This window comes from Globicephala melas, chromosome 2 (genome assembly GCF_963455315.2).
Source record: "Globicephala melas chromosome 2, mGloMel1.2, whole genome shotgun sequence".
Lineage (NCBI taxonomy): Eukaryota > Metazoa > Chordata > Mammalia > Artiodactyla > Delphinidae > Globicephala > Globicephala melas.
In genome coordinates, this window is record NC_083315.2 from 10,905,165 (window position 1) to 10,929,343 (window position 24,179).

Below are 24,179 nucleotides of genomic sequence, written 5' to 3' on the forward strand. Positions count from 1 at the left end.
GTTGGGGCCTCTTCCGTTGCGGAGCACAGGCTCCGGACGCGCAGGCTCAGCGGCCATGGCTCACGGGCCCAGCTGCTCCGTGGCATGTGAGATCTTCCCGGACCGGGGCACGAACCCGTGTCCCCTGCATCGGCAGGCGGACTCTCAACCACTGCGCCACCAGGGAAGCCCTTTTATGAATTTTTTTTTTTTTTTTTTGCAGTACGCGGGCCTCTCACTGTTGTGGCCTCTCCCGTTGCGGGGCACAGGCTCCGGAAGCGCAGGCTCAGCAGCCATGGCTCACGGGCCCAGCCGCTCCGCGGCATGTGGGATCCTCCCGGACTGGGGCACGAACCCACGTCCCCTGCATCGGCAGGCGGACTCCCAACCACTGCGCCACCAGGGAAGCCCCTGAATATTTTTGATCTGCGTTTGGTTGAATCCACAGATACAGAACCTGGGAGGGTCAATAGTTCTCTGAGTTAGAAGGATATTATAGAAAGAATATCAAATGCATCATCAGAAATACAACACAGCTGTGGTGGCATCATTGTGTCGCATCTTTCTTCTTGCCTTTGCTGAAACTGTTAAAAAAACAAAAAAAAAAAGGAAGGAATTCAGAGTCTAGTGCCCTTAAGATGAAGTAACATCTGGTCCCTAAGGTTAACTACTCTAATAATCTCTGTATTTAGGTCAGATTTGTAGACTGGCACTCAGAGTGACTCCTGGCCCTTGATCAGTCCAAGTGTGTAAAACAGTAGATCCTTTCATTGTCAGCAACCAAGCAGGGACTGGTGAAGACAGCAATAGATAAGACTTCAGGTAAGAGGGAAAGGCTGGAATTGATTGTCGTCATTTATATCACTTGCTGCAGGAGAAACAGGATATTCCTAATTCTTTGTTCTGTTCAGAAACATCTCCCCAATAACTGCTTTCACAGCAAACTATGGCCATTTTTGCTTCAAAGACTCACTCCAGAAGCTCTTTAGATTTCTGGCGAGATATGATGGGTTTAACACAAGCCTAATACATGTAATAAAATGTCAGTACTAGAATGTCAGGAATAAATAAGTCAATAGTCCAAAAGACCAAATGAATGATATAACATCTCTTTAGATTAAAAAAAAAAAAAAGAATGGGTAAGATATGATGCAGAATGGAGACTCAGCCACCTAAACCCCTGCAAGAGCAAACCACAAAGAACAGAGCATCAGTTTGCTCCCTGGAGCCCTAGAAAGGCTGGTCTTGAAGTCATCAAGTAACATGGAAGGTTGGTGAGGCATGGAACTGAAAATGTGGATGAAAAACTGTGTACACAGTGCGGCTGCTCTCATTTTCTCTGTATAGCCAGGCAGATTACCTACCACAGCCAAAAAAAAAAAGGCGCTGTGAATGTGCCATTCCAGGCATCTAAGATGGCAGATGCCATGTTTCTGTGTTTGTTAAGCCTTGCAGAGTTTGCTACACTGAGGGAAATGAACAAAGTGAAAGACTAACAATGATAAGACAAAACGCGCAAAAATGAGAAAAAACAAAAAGTTGGAAGAAGAGGAAAGGTAACCAGCAGTTTATACTTGTCTTAATTACTGAAATAATCACATAACAGTTTACGAGGGATTTCAAGAGATAGTTAAGGTAACTGGGAGAGTTTATTCTCATTCCATATAAATATATCTATGTATATAAAAATAACATATTATATATGTATATATATGCATATATATTTATAGTAAGTTACATATATGTGTGTATATATGTATATTCTACATATATTCCAAAATGTTAGCAGTGATGGGTATTATGGTGTTGATACTGGTATTGTTTTTTTGTTTTAGTTTTTCTTTCCCTCTTGCGTCTCCCTCCCTCCCACCCTCCCTATCCCATCCCTCCAGGCGGTCACAAAGCACCGAGCTGATCTCCCTGTGCTATGCGGCTGCTTCCCACTAGCTATCTACTTTACGTTTGGTAGTGTACATATGTCCATGCCTCTCTCGTGCTTTGTCACAGCTTACCCTTCCCCCTCCCCATATCCTCAACTCCATTCTCTAGAAGGTCTGTGCCTTTATTCCTGTCTTAGCCCTAGGTTCTTCATGACATTTTTTTTTCTTAAATTCCATATATATGTGTTAGCATACAGTATTTGTCTTTCTCTTTCTGACTTACTTCACTCTGTATGACAGACTCTAGGTCTATCCACCTCATTACAAATAGCTCAATTTCGTTTCTTTTTATGGCTGAGTAATATTCCATTGTATATATGTGCCACATCTTCTTTATCCATTCATCCGATGATGGACACTTAGGTTGTTTCCATCTCCGGGCTATTGTAAATAGAGCTGCAATGAACATTTTGGTACATGACTCTTTTTGAATTATGGTTTTCTCAGGGTATATGCCCAGTAGTGGGATTGCTGGGTCATATGGTAGTTCTATTTGTAGTTTTTGAAGGAACCTCCATACTGTTCTCCACAGTGGCTGTATCAATTTACATTCCCACCAACAGTGCAAGAGGGTTCCCTTTTCTCCACACCCTCTCCAGCATTTATTGTTTCTAGATTTTTTCATGATGGCCATTCTGACAGGTGTGAGATGATATCTCATTGTAGTTTTGATTTGCATTTCTCTAATGATTAATGATGTTGAGCATTCTTTCATGTATTTGTTGGCAGTCTGTATATCTTCTTTGGAGAAATGTCTATTTAGGTCTTCTGCCCATTTTTGGATTGAGTTATTTGTTTTTTTGTTATTGAGCTGCATGAGCTGCTTATAAATTTTTGAGATTAATCCTTTGTCAGTTGCTTCATTTGCAAATATTTTCTCCCATTCTGAGGGTTGTCTTTCGGTCTTGTTTATGGTTTCCTTTGCTATGCAAAAGCTTTGAAGTTTCATTAGGTCCCATTTGTTTATTTTTGTTTTTATTTCCATTTCTCTAGGAGGTGGGTCAAAAAGGATCTTGCTGTGATTTATGTCATAGAGTGTTCTGCCTATGTTTTCCTCTAAGAGTTGGATAGTTTCTGGCCTTACATTTAGGTCTTTAATCCATTTTGAGCTTATTTTTGTATATGGTGTTAGGGAGTGGTCTAATCTCATACTTATACATGTACATGTCCAGTTTTCCCAGCACCACTTATTGAAGAGGCTGTCCTTTCTCCACTGTACATTCCTGCCTCCTTTATCAAAGATAAGGTGACCATATGTGCGTGGGTTTATCTCTGGGCTTTCTATCCTGTTCCATTGATCTATCTTTCTGTTTTTGTGCCAGTACCATACTGTCTTGATTACTGTAGCTTTGTAGTATAGTCTGAAGTCAGGGAGCCTGATTCCTCCAGCTCCATTTTTCATTCTCAAGATTGCTTTGGCTATTCGGGGTCTTTTGTGTTTCCATAAAAATTGTGAAATTTTTTGTTCTAGTTCTGTGAAAAATGCCAGTGGTAGTTTGATAGGGATTGCATTGAATCTGTAGATTGCTTTGGGTAGTAGAGTCATTTTCACAATGTTGATTCTTCCAATCCAAGAACATGGTATATCTCTCCATCTATTTGTATTATCTTTAATTTCTTTCATCAGTGTCTTATAATTTTCTGCATACAGGTCTTTTGTCTCCTTAGGTAGGTTTATTCCTAGATATTTTATCCTTTTTGTTGCAGTGGTAAATGCGAGTGTTTTCTTGATTTCACCTTCAGATTTTTCATCATTAGTGTATAGGAATGCCAGAGATTTCTGTGCATTAATTTTGTATCCTGCTACCTTACCAAATTCATTGATTAGCTCTAGTAGTCTTCTGGTAGCATCTTTAGGATTCTCTATGTATAGTATCATGTCATCTGCAAACAGTGACAGCTTTACTTCTTCTTTTCCGATTTGGATTCCTTTTATTTCCTTTTCTTCTCTGATTGCTGTGGCTAAAACTTCCAAAACTATGTTGAATAAGAGTGGTGAGAGTGGGCAGCCTTGTCTTGTTCCTGATCTTAGTGGAAATGCTTTCAATTTTTCACCATTGAGGACGATGTTGGCTGTGGGTTTGTCATATATGGCCTTTATTATGTTGAGGAAAGTTTCCTCTGTGCCTGCTTTCTGCAGGGTTTTTATCATAAATGGGTGTTGAATTTTGTCAAAAAGCTTTCTCTGCATCTATTGAGATGATCATATGGTTTTTCTCCTTCAGTTTGTTAATATGGTGTATCACGTTGATTGATTTGCATATATTGAAGAATCCTTGCATTCCTGGAATAAACGCCACTTAAGCATGGTGTATGATCCGTTTAATGTGCTGTTGGATTCTGTTTGCTAGTATTTTGTTGAGGATTTTTGCATCTATGTTCATCAGTGATATTGGCTTGTAGTTTTCTTTCTTTGTGACATCCTTGTCTGGTTTTGGTATCAGGGTGATGGTGGCCTCGTAGAATGAGTTTCGGAGTGTTCCACCCTCTGCTAAATTTTGGAAGAGTTTGAGAAGGATAGATGTTAGCTCTTCTCTAATTGTTTGATAGAATTCGCCTGTGAAGCCATCTGGTCCTGGGCTTTTGTTTGTTGGAAGATTTTTAATCACAGTTTCAATTTCAGTGCTTGTGGTTGGTCTGTTCATATTTTCTGTTTCTTCCTGATTCAGTCTTGGCAGGTTGTGCATTTCTAAGAATTTGTCCATTTCTTCCAGGTTGTCCATTTTTTTGGCGTATAGTTGCTTGTAATCTCTCATGATCTTTTGTATTTCTGCAGTGTCAGTTGTTACTTCTCCTTTTTCATTTCTGATTCTATTGATTTGAGTCTTCTCCCTTTTTTTCTTGATGAGTCTGGCTAATGGTTTATCAATTTTGTTTATCTTCTCAAAGAACCAGCTTTTAGTTTTATTGATCTTTGCTATCGTTTCCTTCATTTCTTTTTCATTTATTTCTTATCTGATCTTTATGATTTCTTTCCTTCTGCTAACTTTGGGGTTTTTTTGTTCTTCTTTCTCTAATTGCTTTAGGTGCAAGGTTAGGTTGTTTATTCGAGATGTTTCCTGTTTCTTAAGGTAGGATTGTATTGCTATAAACTTCCCTCTTAGAAACGCTTTTGCTGCATCCCATAGATTTTGGGCTGTTGTGTCTCCATTGTCATTTGTTTCTAGGTATTTTTTTTATTTCCTCTTTGGTTTCTTCAGTGATCACTTCGTTATTAAGTAGTGTATTGTTTACCCTCCATGTGTTTGTATTTTTTACAGATCTTTTCCTGTAATTGATATCTAGTCTCATAGCATTGTGGTCGGAAAAGATACTTGATACAATTTCAATTTTCTTAAATTTACCAAGGCTTGATTTGTGCCCCAAGGTATGATCTATCCTGGAGAATGTACCATGAGCACTTGAGAAAAATGTGTATTCTGTTGTTTTTGGATGGAGTGTCCTATAAATATCAATTAAGTCCATCTTGTTTAATGTATCATTTACAGCTTGTGTTTCCTTATTTATTTTCATTTTGGATGATCTGTCCATTGGTGAAAGTGGGGTGTTAAAGTCCCCTACTATGAATGTGTTACTGTCGATTTCCCCTTTTATGGCTGTTAGTATTTGCCTTATGTATTGAGGTGCTCCTATGTTGGGTGCATAAATATTTACAATTGTTATATCTTCTTCTTGGATCGATCCCTTGATCATTATGTAGTGTCCTTCTTTGTCTCTTCTAATAGTCTTTATTTTAAAGTATATTTGTCTGATATGAGAATTGCTACTCCAGCTTTCTTTTGGTTTCCATTTGCATGAAATATCTTTTTCCATCCCCTTACTTTCAGTCTGTATGTGTCTCTAGGTCTGAAGTGGGTATCTTGTAGACAGAAAATATATGGGTCTTGTTTTTGTAACCATTCAGCCAATCTGTGTCTTTTTGTGGGAGCATTTAGTCCATTTACATTTAAGGTAATTATCGATATGTATGTTCCTATTCCCATTTTCTTAATTGTTTTGGGTTTGTTATTGTAGGTCTTTTCCTTCTGTTATGTTTCTTGTCTAGAGAAGTTCCTTTAGCAGTTGTTGTAAAGCTGGTTTGGTGGTGCTGAACTCTCTCAGCTTTTGCTTATCTGTAAATGTTTTAATTTCTCCATCAAATCTGAATGAGATCCTTGCTGGGTAGAGTAATCTTGGTTGCAGGTTTTTCTCCTTCATCACTTTAAATATGTCCTGCCAGTCCCTTCTGGCTTGCAGAGTTTTTGCTGAAAGATCAGCTGTTAACCTTATGGGGATTCCCTTGTGTGTTATGTGTTGTTTTTCCCTTGCTGCTTTTAATGTGTTTTCTTTGTATTTAATTTTTGACAGTTTGATTAATATGTGTCTTGGTGTATTTCTCCTTGGATTTATCCTTTATGGGACTCTCTGTGCTTCCTGGACTTGATTAACTATTTCCTTTCCCATATTAGGGAAGTTTTCAACTATAATCTCTTCAAATATTTTCTCAGTCCCTTTCTTTTTCTCTTCTTCTTCTGGAACCCCTATAATTCGAATGTTGGTGCATTTAATGTTGTCCCAGAGGTCTCTGAGCCTGTCCTCAGTTCTTTTCATTCTTTTTTCTTTATTCTGCTCTGCAGTAGTTATTTCCACTATTTTATCTTCCAGGTCACTTATCTGTTTTTCTGCCTCAGTTATTCTGCTATTGATCCCATCTAGAGTATTTTTCACTTCATTTATTGTGTTGTCCATCGTTGTTTGTTTCATCTTTAGTTCTTCTAGGTCCTTGTTAAATGTTTCTTGCATTTTGTCTATTCTATTTCCAAGATTTTGGATCATCTTTACAATCATTATTCTGAATTCTTTTTCAGGTACACTGCCTATTTCCTCTTCATTTGTTAGGTCTGGTGGGTTTTTATCTCACTCCTTCATCTGCTGTGTGTTTTTCTGTCTTCTCATTTTGCTTATCTTACTGTGTTTGGGGTCTCCTTTTAGCAGGCTGCAGGTTCATAGTTCCCGTTGTTTTTTGTGTCTGTCCCCAGTGGCTAAGGTTGGTTCAGTGGGTTGTGTAGGCTTCCTTGTGGAGGGGACTAGTGCCTGTGTTCTGGTGGATGAGGCTGGATCTTGTCTTTTTGGTTGGCAGGTCCATGTCTGGTGGTGTGTTTTGGGGTGTCTGTGGACTTATTATGATTTTAGGCAGCCTCTCTGCTAATGGGTGGGATTGTGTTCCTGTCTTGCTAGTTGTTTGCCATAGGATATCCAGAACTGTAGCTTGCTGGTCGTTGAGTGAAGCTGGGTGCTGGTGTTGAGATGGAGATCTCTGGGAGATTTTCGCCGTTTGGTATTATGTGGAGCTGGAAGTTCTCTTGTGGACCAGTGTCCTGAAGTTGGCTCTCCCACCTCAGAGGCACAGCACTGACTCCTGGCTTCAGCACCAGGAGCCTTTCATCCACACGGCTCAGAATAAAAGGGAGAAAAAGTAGAAAGAAAGAATTAGTAGAAGTAGAAAGAAAGAGAGAAAGAAAGAAGGGAGGGAGGAAGGAAGGAAGGAAGGAAGGAGGGAAGGAAGGAAAAAAAGAAAGGAAGAAGATAAAGTAAAATAAAATAATTAAAATAAAAAATTATTATTAAGAGAAAAAAATTTTTTTAAAAAAAATGGACGGATAGAACCCTAGGACAAATGGTGGAAACAAAGCTATACAGACAAAGTCTCACACAGAAGCATACACATACACACTCACAAAAAGAGGAAAAGGGGAAAAAATCATAAATCTTGCTCTCAAAGTCCACCTTCTCAATTTGGGATGATTCGTTTTCTGTTCATGTGTTCCACAGGTGCAGGTACATCAAGTTGATTGTGGAGGTTTAATCCGCTGCTTCTGAGGCTGCTGGGAGAGATTTCCCTTTCTCTTCTTTGTTTGCACAGCTCCCGGGGCTCAGCTTTGGATTGGGCCCCGCCTCTGCGTGTAGGTCGCTGGAGGGCGTCTGTTCTTCGCTCAGACAGGACGGGGTTAAAGGAGCCGCTGATTCGGGGGCTCTGGCTCACTCAGGCCGGGGGTGGGGGGGTGGGGGAGGGAGGGGCACGGAGTGCGGGGTGAGCCTGCGGAGGCAGAGGCCGGCGTGACGTTGCACCAGCCTGAGGCGCGCCGTGCGTTCTCCCGGGGGAGTTGTCCCTGGATCCCGGGACCCTGGCAGTGGCGGGCTGCACAGGCTCCCCGGAAGGAGGTGTGGGTAGTGACCTGTGTTCGCACACAGGCTTCTTGGTGGCGGCAGCAGCAGCCTTAGTGTCTCATGCCCGTCTCTGGGGTCCGCGCTTTTAGCCGCGGCTTGCGCCCGTCTCTGGAGCTCCTTTAAGCAGCGCTCTTAATCCCCTCTCCAGGCACGTGGGGAGTTTCTTGCCTTTTGGGAGGTCTGAGGTCTTCTGCCAGCGTTCAGTAGGTGTTCTGTAGAAATTGTTCCTCGTGTAGCTGTATTTCTGGTGTATCTGTGTGGAGGAAGGTGATCACCGCGTCTTACTCTTCCGCCATCTTCCCGGAAGCCGATACTGGTATTGTGAATGATCTTGAATTTCATCTATGAGCTATTATTGTTATAGTTAGAAAAAACACAGTTTTAAAATGAGTTCTTTTTATAAAAACTGTGTTTTCTGTTTACTCTCCCTTTTGCTTTTATAAAATTATAAGTTTTTAGAATTGGGAGGGACAGGAGATTAAATTAAAATGGTGACCTGAGCACAGATACCTAAAAATGACAGAAAAGAGATGACGTGTTTAAGATTAAAATCTCATGGGGACTTCCCTGGTGGCACAGTGGATAAGACTCCACACTCCCAATGCAGGGGGCTCAGGTTCAATCCCTGGTCAGGGAACGAGATCCCACATGCATGCCACAACTAAGAGTTCACATGCCACAACTAAGAGTTTATGTGCCACAACTAAAGAGCCCACCTGCCTCAAAGCAGGCCATGTGCTGCAACTAAGGAGCCTGCAAGCTGCAACTAAGGAGCCCACCTGCCTCAACCAAGACCTGGAGCAACCAAATAAATAAATAAAAATTTTAAAAATTAAAAAATAAAATAAAATAACAAACCCACAATATAACTGGAAAAGCTAGAAGAAAAATTCTTGGTGGACTAGAAATGAGAAGGAATTCCTGAATGAGAGAAGGAAAGCAGGATTGGGATAATAGAGGAAGATGTTTTTCAAAAAGCAAAAGGCTGTTGTAGAAGGAACAGGTTGTTCTGGAATGCTCCAAGCCTCCAACCCCAAGCTTGGAGATGGCTGTTATGAGAAGCAAGAGGGGAGCCCAGAGGCTAACGTAGGCGTGACTGTTACAGAAATACAGTAGGAGCAGTCAGATGGGACAAGCTCTGACCCCTCCTTGCCAAAGAGAGATTTCTGCCTTCAGGCAGGAGAAGTGAATGAGAGCTTTGGAAGAATGCTTTGGAAAGATCCAGAAAGAATGGGGAATCCCTATACCCAGAACACTAACTACTGGCACACCCCTCCTGACAGTAAGTCTCATTCCTGCTTGAGAATACTAGGAAGCAGAGAAAGCATTCATAGGCAGGCTCCAAGGAGATTCCAGCTACAATGATGAGCTCCCAGCTAAGAATCGTCAGTCATTTGGGGAAAAAAACCAACAGTATCCTGAATAGTGGTACCAAACTCAATAAGTGGAAGTATTTCTTCTGAGGACCTAGGGTAACCTTGTGAGAGATTACAGGGGATATAGCATCCCTGAAACTGACGGCCCTTTTTTTTTTTTTTTAAAGAAAATTAGTAAAAGCTTGGACATAAAAACTATGATGGTCAAAACAAGAATCTGCAGGATCGAGTCTGTATTTCCCTTTCTACTGCTTTCCTGACTGTCTCTTCACGGACAGGGAACTATCTTGTCAAGCAGTCTATTCCATTGTAGGCGAGCACGAATTTAAAAGTTGAACAGTCCTCTCTTAAATCGAATCTTGTCTGTTTGCTCTCAAGCCCATTGGTCCTGGGCCTTCCGCTGAAGCAAAACTAAGTTGGCTTCCTCTTCTACAAGAAAGCCTTTCAAGTATTTGCAAGCATTTATGATGTCTGTCTCTTTAGTCTTCTTGTCTCCAAGCTAAACAGTCAATTCACTCAATTGTTTTTATCTGACAGCTTCCAGACTCTTTATTCTTCTGCTCTTTCTTGATGATTCTTAATACCTAGGATAGAGGCTACTTAAATCAAGCCTGAAATTGCACATGAGATTTCAGATGTGGCCTAATTTTCCCACAGCAATATTATTACTTCCTCTGGTTACTCAACTGCTATTAATAACATCTAAGCTGACATGAGTATGGTGCTTTCCTTGAAGAATTCCAGGAAATGAGTAAGTAGGTCTGTTTCTCTAATGTTTACTATTAGGTTCATCTCTCTAGTAAATATTTAATAACCACAAGTTGTGCTCCAGAGACTATACCGGATGCTACTGGGGCTTCGAGAATGAAAGCCGCATAGTTGCTGCCCTCAGGAGCTTACAGTTTAGTAGGAAACTTAAGATACACGTATAAATAACCTCCAACGTAGAAAGTGTAAGAGATGATGGAATAGGACAGATACGGAGCTAGGGGATCCAAAGGAGATGCATAATCTAAAAACAGAAATCTTTCCCAATAAACGCTATCTTAAGAGGCTGAGGGCAGAGCTCTTACTGTCTAGGTTCCTTGACCAGACTTGCCCAGCAGTCTCTTCCAGGTACCAACTCAGTTCCACTGCTCGGTGTGGGTCCCTGTTTGTCCTTATCATTCCCTCCTGAGCTTGAAAATAGCCTGAGACGCCTGGCTTTAAGAATCAGCCCTGGGCTTCCCTGGTGGTGCAGTGGTTGAGAGTCCGCCTGCCGATGCAGGGGACACGGGTTCGTGCCCCGGTCCGGGAAGATCCCACATGCCGCGGAGCGGCTGGGCCCATGAGCCATGGCCGCTGAGCCTGTGTGTCTGGAGCCTGTGATCTGCAATGGGAGAGGCCACAGCAGTGAGAGGTCCTCGTACTGCAAAAAAAAAAAAAAGATTAAAATGATAAGTTTTATGTTACGTGTCTTGTACTACAATAAAAAAAGCATCAGCTTATCCTCGGCCCTTAGATAGTACAGCATTCAATTCTTCACCCCTTTTCCTGGCTCTGATCTACAATTTTGCCGTTCCTTTTAAGGCCTGTTTTGACTTAGAGATACTCCTGACACAGGGCTGTCTCAGGGCTGCTGTGACAGTGACAAACGTTAACCAGTGTGTTCCCAGAGCAGAGACTTGTCTTCAGGGACCACAGCCAACTAACTAATGCTAGAATCTTCTAGGGCGAGACTCACATGCCACTCGTGGTCTCATCTGCCCATAAACCTGCAGGGCACAGGCCCATCAGTTAACCAATAGCATGTTTGGCTGTAGTCTGGACTGAGCCTGAAGTCAACGGCCCCTGTCCCCATTCCTGCCAATCTGACATTTTTAGAGAAACTCATTTTGAAAGAGGCTATTTGCCCAGCATTCCATCCTCCGTTCCCAGGAGAGGACCTCACCCTCAGAGTTTTCAAGTCGGTGAACGAGCCAACAGACTTGCAGAAACTGAAGTGATGGTGTCATAAGAGCAGCCTATTAATGCATTTTGACAAGGGCTGTTTAATTTGAATTATTTACGATGGTTTACGGTTCGCTAGAGACTGCCCACAATTCACGCAATAGGAGGCCATCGGCAGAATAACCTGAGACCTTGGCTTACCTCTCAACTGTCAAATCCTTCTTACTAGGAAGGGTGAGTCTTTTCAAGAAAGAAGAATTATTCATTAATTCAATAAATATTTATTGATATTGGTAGGATAGTTACATGGTGTGTGGTAATAAAAGGGTTATGATAATAAATGAGTCTGATTAAGTGAAAATCCACTGGTTATAGGTCCATAAACATTCTGCTTTTATATGAAGACTACTTCACCACAGTCTTAAAGACCCCGAAGCAATTGTATCTCCAAGGTATTCAGGGGGCAATTAGTGGCATCTTATGGGCTGCATCGTGTCCCCTCCCCTCAAATTCATATACTGGAATCCTTACCCCCACTCCCTCAGAATATATTTAGAGATAAGGTCTTTAAGGAGATAATTAACTTCAGGTGTGGTCATTAAGATGCGTTTAATCCAACATGGCTAGTGTCCTTACGAGATTAGGACGCAGACACAGAGGAAAGACCATGTAAGGATACAGAGAGAAGACGGCCATCTACAAGCCAAGGAGAGAGGCCTCCAGAGAAACCAACCCTGCCCTCACTTAGACTTCTAGCCTCCAGAATTATGAAGAATTAAATGTCTGTTGCTTAAGCCACCCAGTCTGTGTATGTTGTTATGGCAGCCCTAGCAGTGATACACTCCATCATTGCCCAGTCCACTTCTCTGATGCCTTGATAATCCCATTCCCTTCAGTGACATCATATCCAAGACACTAGGATGGGACTGCTTGGATGCATGAAGGAGCCGAAGGAACACACAGCTCATACATCTTCCTAGCAACACCGTGTGCCTGAGGAAGAAAACAACATGGTGGAAGGGGTGGGGATGCACCACGTTACAGCTCAGCAAGCTGTGGATCTACTGAAAAAGCCGATTTGTTATTACTCACACTTCCTCCCAGAGTAGGACTCTTCCAGCTTAGGAAGGCTTCCCGGAGCTGGCATTGCTGCACTACAAGCTGAACAGCCAGGCATCTGTTCGCCCCTGTTGCAAGCAACTCACTGAGATTGTGCCGTGAACAATCTAAATAAGGACAGTGTCCTCTAAATAAGGACCTCACTTTAATTAGGATTTACATGAACATGAAAACGCCTAAACTTTCATCCCAAAAGAAGGATGCCATTTCCAGCAGCCAGAGAATGTAGACGGGTAGCTCCTGAGTTTTGCACTCCTAAAACGTCTGCCTTATATTTCTTCTCGTTCACAACCGCATCCAACACACCCCACGGGAGGAGCCATATGGCCGTACCGCCCACTCGGCCTGGCCATGCCAAGATTCGCTTTTGCTTCTTTGGGGAACGTTACAGCCTCCGGGCTGAGCTGCCTAGAGCAGGATTCTCTGGCTCAAGCATGATTCTGGTGCTGTGGACTCTACCTATCGCCCAAATTTGCCAGGATTTGGATCTGTTTTCTCAGCTTTTCCCTAATTTCTTGAGCCCTATGCCCTGTGTGCACCTGTAACCGCCCCTCCACTCCGGATATGCCCATGGCTGCTCTCCTGACACTTGGATATTAGCTTCCAATTCTCATCTGCTCACCTGGAAGGTGCCCATGAGTTTTCCTATTTGAGGGTTACAAGCCTGTCACTGGTGCCCTGGTTAATACTGACTACCTTTCTAGACCTAGTAAGAACTCCCCAGGCTAAACAAACTCTTTGCTCCCCCCCTTTTTTTTTAAAAGCTATTTAACTGCCCCAAATCTGGCCAACATTTAAATACTTCTCCCTTCTCATCTTGTATAAGGAATCTTTTTTTTTTGGCTGCATCGGGTCTTAGTTTCGGCATGTGGAATCTTTGTTGCGGCAGGCTGGATCCTCTGCTGCGGCATGTGGGCTCCCCGTTGCAGTGCATGGGCTTCTCTCTAGTTGTGCCCCGTGTGCTCAGTAGTAGCGGCGTGCAGGCTTAGCTGCCCTGCGGCATGGGGGATCTTAGTTCCCCGACCAGGTATCAAACCCGCGTCCCCTGCATTGGAAGGTGGATTCTTGTTTTGTTTTGTTCTTTGGCTGTGTTGGGTCTTCGTTGCTGCGCGCGGGCTTCCTCTAGTTGTGGTGAGCGGGGGCTACTCCTTGTTGTGGTGTGCGGGCTTCTCATTTTGGTGGCTTCTCTTGTTGCGCAGCACAGGCTCTAGGCAGCGGGTTTCAATGGTTGTGGCTCGTGGGCTCTAGAGTGCAGGCTCAGTAGTTGTGCCGCATGGGCTTAGTTGCTCCGCGGCATGTGGGATCTTCCCAGACCAGGGCTCGAATCCATGTCCCCTGCATTGGCAGGCGGATTCTTAACCACTGGACCACCAGGGAAGTCCCTGTAGAAGGAATCTTTGTGCTCAACTCAATGGCAAAACAGCTTTGATATTTATTGAAAGCCGGGCAAAAGATTCTTCCCTGATGCTGTCTTCCCACAGTATTACTGATAGCAGACCTAAGAATCCAGCGTACTCTCACGTTGGAATGTATGTTAGAGGCATCAGAAAACATCATTCACAAAATATAAACTAAGACTAAGAATGCTGCTCCCTGTTTTGTTGTTTTTGACTGAAGTATCGAAATTTATTTTCTCACAATTCTGAAGACTAGATCAGGGTGAGATCCGGATGTTGGCAGGGCCCTTCTGAGGGCCAGGAGGGAAGGATCTGCAGGCCTCTCTCCTTGGCTTGTGGACGGCCATCTTCTCCCTGTGTCCTGTGTGGTCTTCCCTCTGTGTGTGTCTGTGTCCAGAACTCCTCTTCTTCTGTTTTTTAATTTTTATTGAAGGATAGTTGCTTTACAATGTTGTGTTACTTTCTGTTACTGTACAGCAAAGTGAATCAGCTGTACGTATACATATATGCCCTGTTTTTTGGATTTCCTTCCCATTTAGGTCACCACAGAGCATTGAGTACAGTTCCCTGGCCTATACAGCAGGTTCTCATTAGTTATCTGTTTTATACATAGTATCAGCAGTGTATCTATATCAATCCCAATCTCCCAATTCATCCCACCCTCCCCCTTTTCCTCCTCGGTATCCATACGTTTGTTCTCTACGTCTGTGTCTCTATTTCTGCTCTGCAAATAAGATTGTCTATACCAATTTTTCAGATTCCACATACATGCGTTAATATATGATATTTGTTTTCCTCCATCTGACTTACTTCGCTCTGCCTTACAGTCTCTAGGTCCATCCACGTCTCTGCAACTGACCCAGTTTCGTTCCTTTTTATGGCTGAGTAATATTTAAAAAAAAAAAAAAAAGAATGCTGCCCCCAACCTCTGTTGGGAATCACCCCTTTCTGTTTCTGAGGGTCATCAGTCGAAACAGCGTAACCTCCTTTCTTTGAAATCAACACTCGTCTAAACCCCTCACCAGCTCTTAGACTAGATGATAGGTTTGCTTCTGTCATTTTGTCCTTTTTGTTCCCATTTCCTCCTTCCTCTTCCAGTTGGCCACGTACGTACTGTGCCACCTAGAATTCTGGGATGCTTTTCTCTGCTTCTCCATTTCCCCGCACTTTAGCGCTTTCTGATTGCACCATTTCTGCTAATTCAAAACCAGAGGCTTGTGTGTGCAGATCTGTTTATGCCCAAGGCTGTGCACTGTATGCTGGGAATAGCGTGGATGCAGCCACGGAGCATTGCCCTAAGGAACACTAATTGTCATGCTGATAAACTGAGAAATAAGAAATGCCTCAGGGACAATGCCAGACCCATTGAAGGATAGATTCCTTAAAGCACATCTCCAGAAACTTCAGTCTTTTAAAGAAAACAGTCTTTTTTCTCTTCCCCCAATTTTTTACTTCCTTTGGCTTCATCCTGTTCTCTTTGACCATTCTAGGCTCCATCATTCCCAGACCTGAACAAGACATAATCAAGCTAAAAAAAAAAAGAGAGAAGAAAAGCAGCAGAGCCCAGAATCAAGGTCTCTGCTGTTGTCAAGTTCAGGATTAGCTGGAAAAGCCCTGCCTTTCTGGTCTTGTCTCCCTATCGTGAAACGCCATTTTCCCAAGACATTCTTGTAAGCCATGGCCATTCACCAATCAGAAAGCCCAGTGGGGTGATATTTAATTCATGTCTGTCAATCACGACACAAAGAAAAGGCCTTCAGCTGGTCACCGAGAGAATCCTCTGCTATGGAACAAAGAGTCCGTGGGGATCTGTGGTCCCAGCCTCGCCCTGCATTCAGGGGCGGGCCGGCACCACTGCTGGCCCTTGCCTGATTTCAGAATAATTGTGGCTTTGGAAGCAGCAAGGCAGATTAAAGAGATTAAATCCAAAGTGCATCCCTCCGACACAGTCAGGGGAGAGTAAGATTGGGACTTTCATGTTTTAGCTCTTCAATCGCAGATCAGCGTGTCCTTGGCATTGGACCTCTGCATCGAATCCAAATATTTGAATTTTAGAGTAACCAGTGTTGCCTAGCCCTCTGAACTGGTGGTTGTAGGAGCGCCGTAATTTTTACGCTGACATATCAGCAAAACAAGGCAGCTGAGATGTGAACCTGGTGTACGAAAATGAAAAAGCTTCCCTTCCCTGCTTTGCATTTATCTTTGGAGGTTGGAGGGATATGAATAATAAATAAATGAAATGAAACGCTTCCGTGGCAATTGTCGGTAACACAAACACAGGATTCGAAGGCAGCAGCTGGACAACAAAGGAACAGTGCCTCAAGTTCAAGATTAGCTCACCAAAGCTTTTTTTTTTTCCCAAAAACAGTCACGTGGAAATACAGTGTGTTTCCCCCTCTCCCTGCCCCTCCTGTACCATTAATGGACTCACAATGATTTTGTATGTTGATGCTAAGTGTCAGGACTTAAGCTGAGGCTCCCTGGTAATGGAAGCCACGTTTCTTTTTACTGCAAGTATCCTTTAAATATATTTTGCATATTATTCATTACAAATACTTTCTCATTTGTTCTCTCAATTTTAATGAAGGTGAGGGATATTTTACTAGCCCTTTCCTAGGTTCTTCTTATAAATGGGGAAAAGAAAACCAGTAAGGGAGGGTGATATAGAAAATAATGAGAGGTTGGGGTAGAGGAACAAAAACAGAAGCAAATGGTTTGGGGGATGGGAAAGGTCTGGTTTTGAATCTCACCATTCTGATTTCTAGCGCTCTGATTTTGGCAAGATCCCTCAACTCTTTGATCTTCCTCTCCTTCTAAATGGAAATAATTCCTTTCTGACAGTAATCTCACGACAATTATAAAGTCAGGTAACACAGGGAAGAGTTCCTGGCACACAGTAGACTCTTAGAAATAGCATTTTCTTCCTTAAGCCAACAGCACATTGACTGCAGAAAGGGAACTTCTGCCTCCAAGCAGGATGCCCTGGACCCCTGGGCAAGCTCCACTGACCCTGGCGGCCGACTGGCCTTGCCGGTTTTGCTCTATAGGCTGGACACGCATGGGCGCCCTACCTGCCCCAGCAGCAGGAGCCCTTCCAGAAGTTTCCCTCCCTCTCCTTCACTACACTTGCTGCCTCTCTCTTGGAAACTTGGGATGGGAGGAATTTTGGGAAGAGGTTAACCCAGTGTGACCCAGCGCCGCCTTACAGCATGCTCCTGTTATCCTAGGCTGCAATTAATGTTTCAAAAGTAGAAAATCTCCAGGAAATTTGTCTTTCAAACATGCCTGCCTTACAAACGGAGAAGCAACAATGGCAGTGTTCAAGTTTTAAAAGATGCACATTGGTATAACCGGCATTTCCTCCAGGTTTGGTCTTTGAACTTGAAGACCCATTTAGCTTTTCCAAAACCTCAGTTGTAAAGTGAGGTGCTTGAATGAGAATATTTTCTTTTTATGTTCTCATTCTTTATGTAGCCTCCAGGTTTAATTACTGTAAACTTGGGAGAATAATACCTCACATGTAGGTTATTGTGGGGCTTAAATGAGAAAACACAAGTAGGAGGTGAAGATCTCAATCCACAAATTCTGATGTAAAAGAACCACATATACAACTTTCTAAAAATCACGTGCTCTCCGAGCCCTAGGCCTCTGGGTTACTAGAAATTTAACTTCAGATCTTCTTGGGTCTTTCTCCCCACATCCCCAGACAGAGCTCCAGGGCCTTACCCAGCACCAGGATATAGTTGTGGGTGAGGGATTCTAGTCTGTCTTTGAGGTGTCTCTTGCCCTTGCCCACATGGGCCTTTCAGTCACTCTCCTGCCATGCTTCTATGGACTGAAAAAAAAAATGCACAACTTAAGAGTTGAGAATTATGTTTTATTTGGCAGAATGACTAAGGACGAAAGCCCGGGAGACAGCCTCTCAGATCGCTCTGAGGGACTGTTCCAAAGAGAAAATGGAGAAGCCAGGAGATATAGGAGTTTTTGCAACAAAAACCAGTAGTGGAAACATCACAGGATTACTGTTAATTAAAGAAAACCCAGACATCTCAAGTTAATGAATTTCATGCTCTGGGAAGATGCAAGAATCTGGGCTCATTGAAATCATTGCTTTGATAGGCACCTTAGCTGTCTAGGGCCAGCCACCTATGTTCCTCCATCCTGAATCCCCTCAGGGTGCACAGCTGGAGAGGCTGCAGTGGGCTTTGTTTGCTGATATGGCAAGATGACATTCTTCGTCCACATTTGAGATAAGAGCATCTGTGAGTATGCAGCCGCACACCTCAGGTTGGGACTATTCTGAACCCATGGGCCTGGACTCGGACCCAGCCAAAACCCAGAATGGGACTTGAACCCACTGTCTTTTAATTGAAATCACACACCTGGTCTCAGGACTTAAATGAAGCTCAGGTTCTTTATGTCTCAGCGCAGAGAGAATTCAGTGAGAGACAAAGTGATAGGTAAGAAGTGGATTTATTTAGAGAGATACACGTCCATAGAGAGCACGAGGTTCCTCTCAAAAGGCAAGAACGGCCCTGGGAGAAGCACACTCCACAGAGTGTGGGCCATCTCAGAAGGCAAGAGGCCCTGAAATATGGAGTGGTTAGTTTTTACCGGCTGGGTAATTGCTCTTTTCTTTCTTTCTTTCTGTTTTATAAATTTTATTTATTTATTTATTTTTGGCTGCGTTGGGTCTTCGTTGCTGTGCACAGGCTTTCTCTAGTTGCAGTGAGCGGGGGCTACTCTTCGTTGCGGTGCATGGGCTCCTCACTGCAATGGCTTCTCTTGTTGCAGAGCGTGGGCTCTAGAGCACCGGCTCAGTAGTTGTGGCTCACGGGCCCAGTTGCTCCACAGCATGTGGGATCTTCCCGGACCAGGGCTCGAACCGTGTCCCCTGCGTTGGCAGGTGGATTCTTAACCACTGCGCCACCAGGGAAGTCCCTGGGTAATTTCACAGGCTCATGAATGGGAGGATTATTCCAGCTCTTTTGGAGAAGGGGTGGGGATTTCTAGGAATTGGGCCACAGCCCACTTTTTGGCCTTTTATGGTCGGGCTTGGAACTGTAGTGGCGCCTGTGGGTGTGTCATTTAGCATCTGCGAATGTATTACAGTGAGTGAATAATGAGGCTCCAGGTCCACTGGAAGTTGAATGTTCCGCCATCTTAGACCTCGTCAGTTCTAACCAGTTTTGTTTGTTTGTTTGCAGTACGCGGGCCTCTCACTGTCGTGGCCTCTCCCGTTGCGGAGCACAGGCTCCGGACGCGCAGGCTCAGCGGCCACGGCTCACGGGCCCAGCCGCTCCGCGGCATGTGGGATCTTCCCGGACCGGGGCACGAACCCGTGTCCCCTGCGTCGGCAGGCGGACTCTCAACCACTGCGCCACCAGGGAAGCCTCTACCCAGTTTTTGCTGCATCCTTAACGGCTTTGTCATTGTCTTAAAGGTTGTGCCCTGCCCCCTTCCCTCCTGTCTCCGGCTGAGAAGTCCAGTGCCTGTAGTCTCTTTCCCTGTCTGAAGTCTTGCCCACTTGCTCCCCAGGTCGCTGCCAGGAAGCAATTCTTCTTCCCCGTGGATCTGGGACCCATATCTTCTCAACACTGACAGTGAGCCCCACTGCTACACAGAGCAAGAAAGAGCTTCACAGTCTGGTAGCCACCGATTTCTCAATACTGCTGCCGTCTTTTCACAGGTGTCCTCTACACCAACCATGCCAAGGGACCACCTGCAGCTCTTCACGCCTGCCACGTTCTCTCATGCTTCACTACTTTGCCTTTGCAATCCTTTCTATGTAGGCTATCTTCCCAAGCCCTCCTTCCAAGTTAAATCAGCTGTTTTTCATTCTTAAGCTTAAGCTCACTCGTCACCTCATTGAAGTCTTGTTTTATGCTGCCTGCAGACACTCTGTGCCACCTGCACGGCACAGAAGTACCGTGGCACCCATTCCATTGCGTCGGAGTGGCCTGGGTACAGGTCTCTGTTCACTCCTTGCCTCAAAGCAATGTGAATTTCATCTCTGTGTTGCGAGCTCCTGCGTGAAACATAGCGAGTGCCCAGTGTAGACTGAAGTCAGTTTTCTTCTTTGCTTCAGCCCTGTCTCTTAGCCCTCCTCTTCCCTCTGTTCTCTCCTAACCTCTCTTGCCCTCTGCACTTGAATCCTTGGCGGCACTCTCCACAGTTGAGCCGTTTGGCTATTAATGTGACTACCGGGTGACCACAGGTTTGAATGAATTACAAGTTCCCTCTCCCAGCCTTCTAATTACAGAACCAGGAAGGGATCTCAGTGGTCAGTCAGTCCAACCTCCCATTTAGTGCAGGACCTGCTCTATGGATGGTCCCTCAGTCTTTGCTGAAATAACTGCTAAGTCTTTTTATAGTAAGTGAATATAATGGAAGCATCGTGGAAGATACCAGCATGTGCGGTAAACATTACCAAGAAGACATCCTGGCTTGTGGGAGCCAGTTCTCTTTGTTGTTGAGAACAGGGCAGTCCAGAACCGATAGAGGCAGAGAAAAAAAGGGACATTCTTTTTTTTTTTCTGCAAAGCTTATTTTTCTTTCAGATTACAGTCCAGGTGAAAAGGATGCTTGACTACCTTAATCTTGTGGGCTGTGGCCCATGGGCTCGTTTTGGCTGGGGCTCTACAGGTGAACTGACTACAGCCTTCTGCTCAGCCTGCGAGGAGCCTTTGTTATCTCCACAGCGAGTTTTGGACTCTTACAGTTTTCGAAGAAGAAAAAAAGAGGCAAGGACAGTGGCTCTTTGTGTCTCTCAAAGGCAGCACTGTTTCCTTGGGCTGGCACTGCCCACGGACAACGTGCTGCCCTTCATGCGAGATTGTTTTACTGCCCCGACGCATGGACTGCCTGGTGCCAGCCTTCACACGGGAGAGAAATGCTGGATGCCCCCTGCGACGCCAGCACAACTTACAAAGCAGCGAATGGATATCACCTTTTGATGATGACTGTCAATAATCCATCCTCATCCTCTCCCTGCGTCCCTGTGAAGCAAGTTTCGGGGAGTGCTTCCTGTTACCTGGCTGATTTAGGATGCCTGTTGCCTGGAAGTCAACGGTGGTCTTGACCTTAGAAGTGAGTTTCTGAAGATCTCTCTCACATTTCCTTTATTTAGCTTCATTTTCAAAAGTTGAAAGTCAGTGAACAGCTCAGTCTTTGGGAATACTGATCTGTTTATTTTTAACTGAAGTATAGTTGATTTACAGTATTAGATTCAGGTGTACAACATAGTGATTCAATGTTTTTATAGATTATACTTCGTTGAAAGTTGTTACAGGGAATACTTACCTGTTGCCTCAGTCGGAACCCTTCATTCGTTGATACGTTTCACAGGCACTTCTGAGGACCAGCTCTGTGCCACCCACTGCAGCTGGTGCTGACGTACCAAGAGGAAACACTCCTGTCTTCAGGGAGTTTCTAGGTAACTGACAGTTCACTAGGATAAGTAATGAAGGGGCACTGTGTGCCACGGAGCCCGGAGGAAGGGTCATGGAACACCGCCAGTGGGAGTCATGGAGGCTTCCCGATGTAGGCAGTGACTGAGTTGTCATGTTGGAAAAACAGAAGTCAGCTGGGGGGCTGGCAATGAGGAAGGGCACACAGCGTTGTGAAGGCAGCGAGAAAGCACGGCACACTTAGGGAACTGAAATTAATTTAAAATAGCTGGAGGGCTTCCCTGGTGGCGCAGTGGCTGAGAGTCCATCTGCCGACGCAGGGGACACGGGTTCGTGCCCCGGTCCGGGAAGATCCCACATGCCGCGGAGCGGCTGGCCCGTGAGCCATGGCCGCTGAGCCTGCACGTCCGGAGCCTGTGCTCCGCAACGGGAGAGGCCACAACAGTGAGAGGCCCGCGTACCGCAAAAAAAAAAAAAAAAAAAGTAAAATAGCTGGCGTTAGGGGTGGCAGGAGATATTGATGAAAACAGAGATTTTGAAAACAGCCTTGGGTGCCCTTGGGATTTTAGATTTTATTGTAAAGGTAACTGGGAGCTTTTGAAAGATTTTTGCTGGATGGTGACAGGGTCAGGTACACCATACAGACCATGAGTCTGAACAATAAACCAGTCCCACACAGAAGACAGCACATTGCCCGGGGGCTATGCCAGCCCAAGGAACAGTGCTGCCATGAGAGACATAAATGCAAGTCTCAGAAAGCTGGAACTTGTCCTTCGTCTGCATTAGACTGTGTTTTTGGGGTTGCTTTTATTCCTGTACCTCTAAAATCTTGCTTAGTAAAAAGTAATAGGTGCTCAATACATGTTTGTTGAATGATGAATGAATGAATGAATGATTCTGCCCTCTGGGAGAAGAGGGAGCAAGTGTCATCTTTCTTTCATGGGATTTCATACCAGATTTTCTGATACTTGAAGACCACCTTTTCTTTAGTCTTATATTTTCAGGTTCCACACCCTTAGATCCTTCAACTATCCTTCATGTGATGTGATTCTTCCCCGCCATCCTGAGTGACCCTGTTCTCATTTGTCATTGTCCCCTGATTAAAATATGGTCCTGAGAAGTAAATGCAAATCCCCTGGTAAACTCTGGCCTCAAGAAAGACTTTCAGGGACTCTTCGTGTGATTGCTTTTCAACTCAGTTTCACCTGGTTATTTTCACAATCACTTAACCCTGATGACTCAGATCGTGCTTATAGTAAATTGAAATCCTGAAATCTTTCCCGTACGTTCTCTTTCTAAACCATACCTCCTACGAGAAAAAAAAAATTTTTTTTAATATGTCCCCTCTTTGGGATATATGGTTTACATCGTTTAGACTCAAGTGTAGGGTTATACTTTTAACTCTTTGAAACCTCAACTTGTTTTCTTGGACCCATTGTTACAGCCTATTAAGGCCATATTAGCTACATCTTCCAGTCTGCCATCGTTTGTCTGCAAACATAATTTGGAGTTCAGTCAGTGTCCTAAATCAGATCACCAGGAGAAATGTTTAACAGACTAGATCCCTGCGGCATACCAACTAGAAACTTCCCTCAAGTCAGTGTTTTTAAGGATGAGCAAACCCCCCCTTGCAAACCCATGCCAGACGTGGAGCAGAGTGAAAAATAAACCGTTATTGTCTTGAGCACCTGAGATTTTGGATTTATTTGTAACTAAAACAAAAATTAGCCCATTCTAATATGTGGTTTATCATACACTTATTTTCCTGTACTTTAAGCCGTGTCTATTTTTTGTTTTCATCTGTGTCTTCGTTTCTATAGTGATAAATCGGGATTATTCTTCTTACATCTCCTCACTGTTTATTGAACTGTAATAATCCACTCTTCTGATTTTCCAGTGTTTTTTTTTTCCTGTGAAAGAGTCATATTGCAAGAATCTTTCTTGAATGAATATCAATAGTGGGCCAGTTGGAAGTCATACTTTTTTCATTATATTTGGCAAAGAAAAAGTATACTTCCTTTTAGAGGCGCTCCACCCTTCAGCTGCAACTCATTACTGTCTACCTAAATGCACTTAACTAGCCAGAAAGCAAATGTTTCCCATTACAAATGACATTTATCAGTTAGTCTCAGGAATAGGTTTCCTTCAGAATTGATCTAGTTTGGAAATAACAGTTATGACTCACTACTGGATCTCTCAGTGCTTTCAAAGTGAAGAAACTGCAATGGATGATATGATTAACATTGACCTATCGCATCTTTTGGATGTGTATATCAACCATAACATTTATTTTTCCAATAGGACATTTTTTTGGTTACCAGTGTTCAAATGCCTTCCTGAAGAGGCCTGGTAGCCTTTCGTGTGCATTAATGCTTTACATTTTAAAGTTTTTCATATAACCTTCATTATTATATTTTTAGAATTTGTTATTTTATTTTGTACTGTTGCTCATAAATTTAATTATATTGTTAAAAAATGTTTGAGCTAATATCATTCAGATTTTAAACCTGATTGAAATATAGCAAGTTCCCAGCTTCTCCAGTGGAGTTTGTTCTGAAAATTTGTAGTCTCCTTTTTGGAGCTTGGGTGATATTTCCTAGAAATAATTTTGAAATCCATGATTAGTTTCCACCCTAGCCACCCAAAGCCAATTTAAACCCTAAAGTAGTTGAAATATATATATATATATATATATATATAGTCTTCTAAGATGATACACACAGACTATATATATATATAGTCTGTGTGTATCATCTTAGAAGACTATATATATATATATATATATATATATAGTCTGTGTGTGTCATCTTAGAAGACTAATAT

General features: G+C 43.5%; 1 protein-coding gene across 5 annotated transcripts in view; it reads left to right on the forward strand.

Annotated features, from left to right (window-relative positions):
- The first annotated feature begins 20,808 nt into the window (after positions 1-20,808).
- ARHGAP21 (Rho GTPase activating protein 21) overlaps positions 20,809-24,179 on the forward strand; it is a 168,892-nt gene continuing 165,521 nt past the window's right edge. For all 5 annotated transcript variants that reach the window (XM_060292800.1, XM_060292824.1, XM_060292835.1 and 2 more), the window contains exon 1: positions 20,809-21,036. The gene's annotated coding sequence lies outside the window, so the exon portion shown is untranslated. The remainder of the gene's footprint in view (positions 21,037-24,179) is intronic.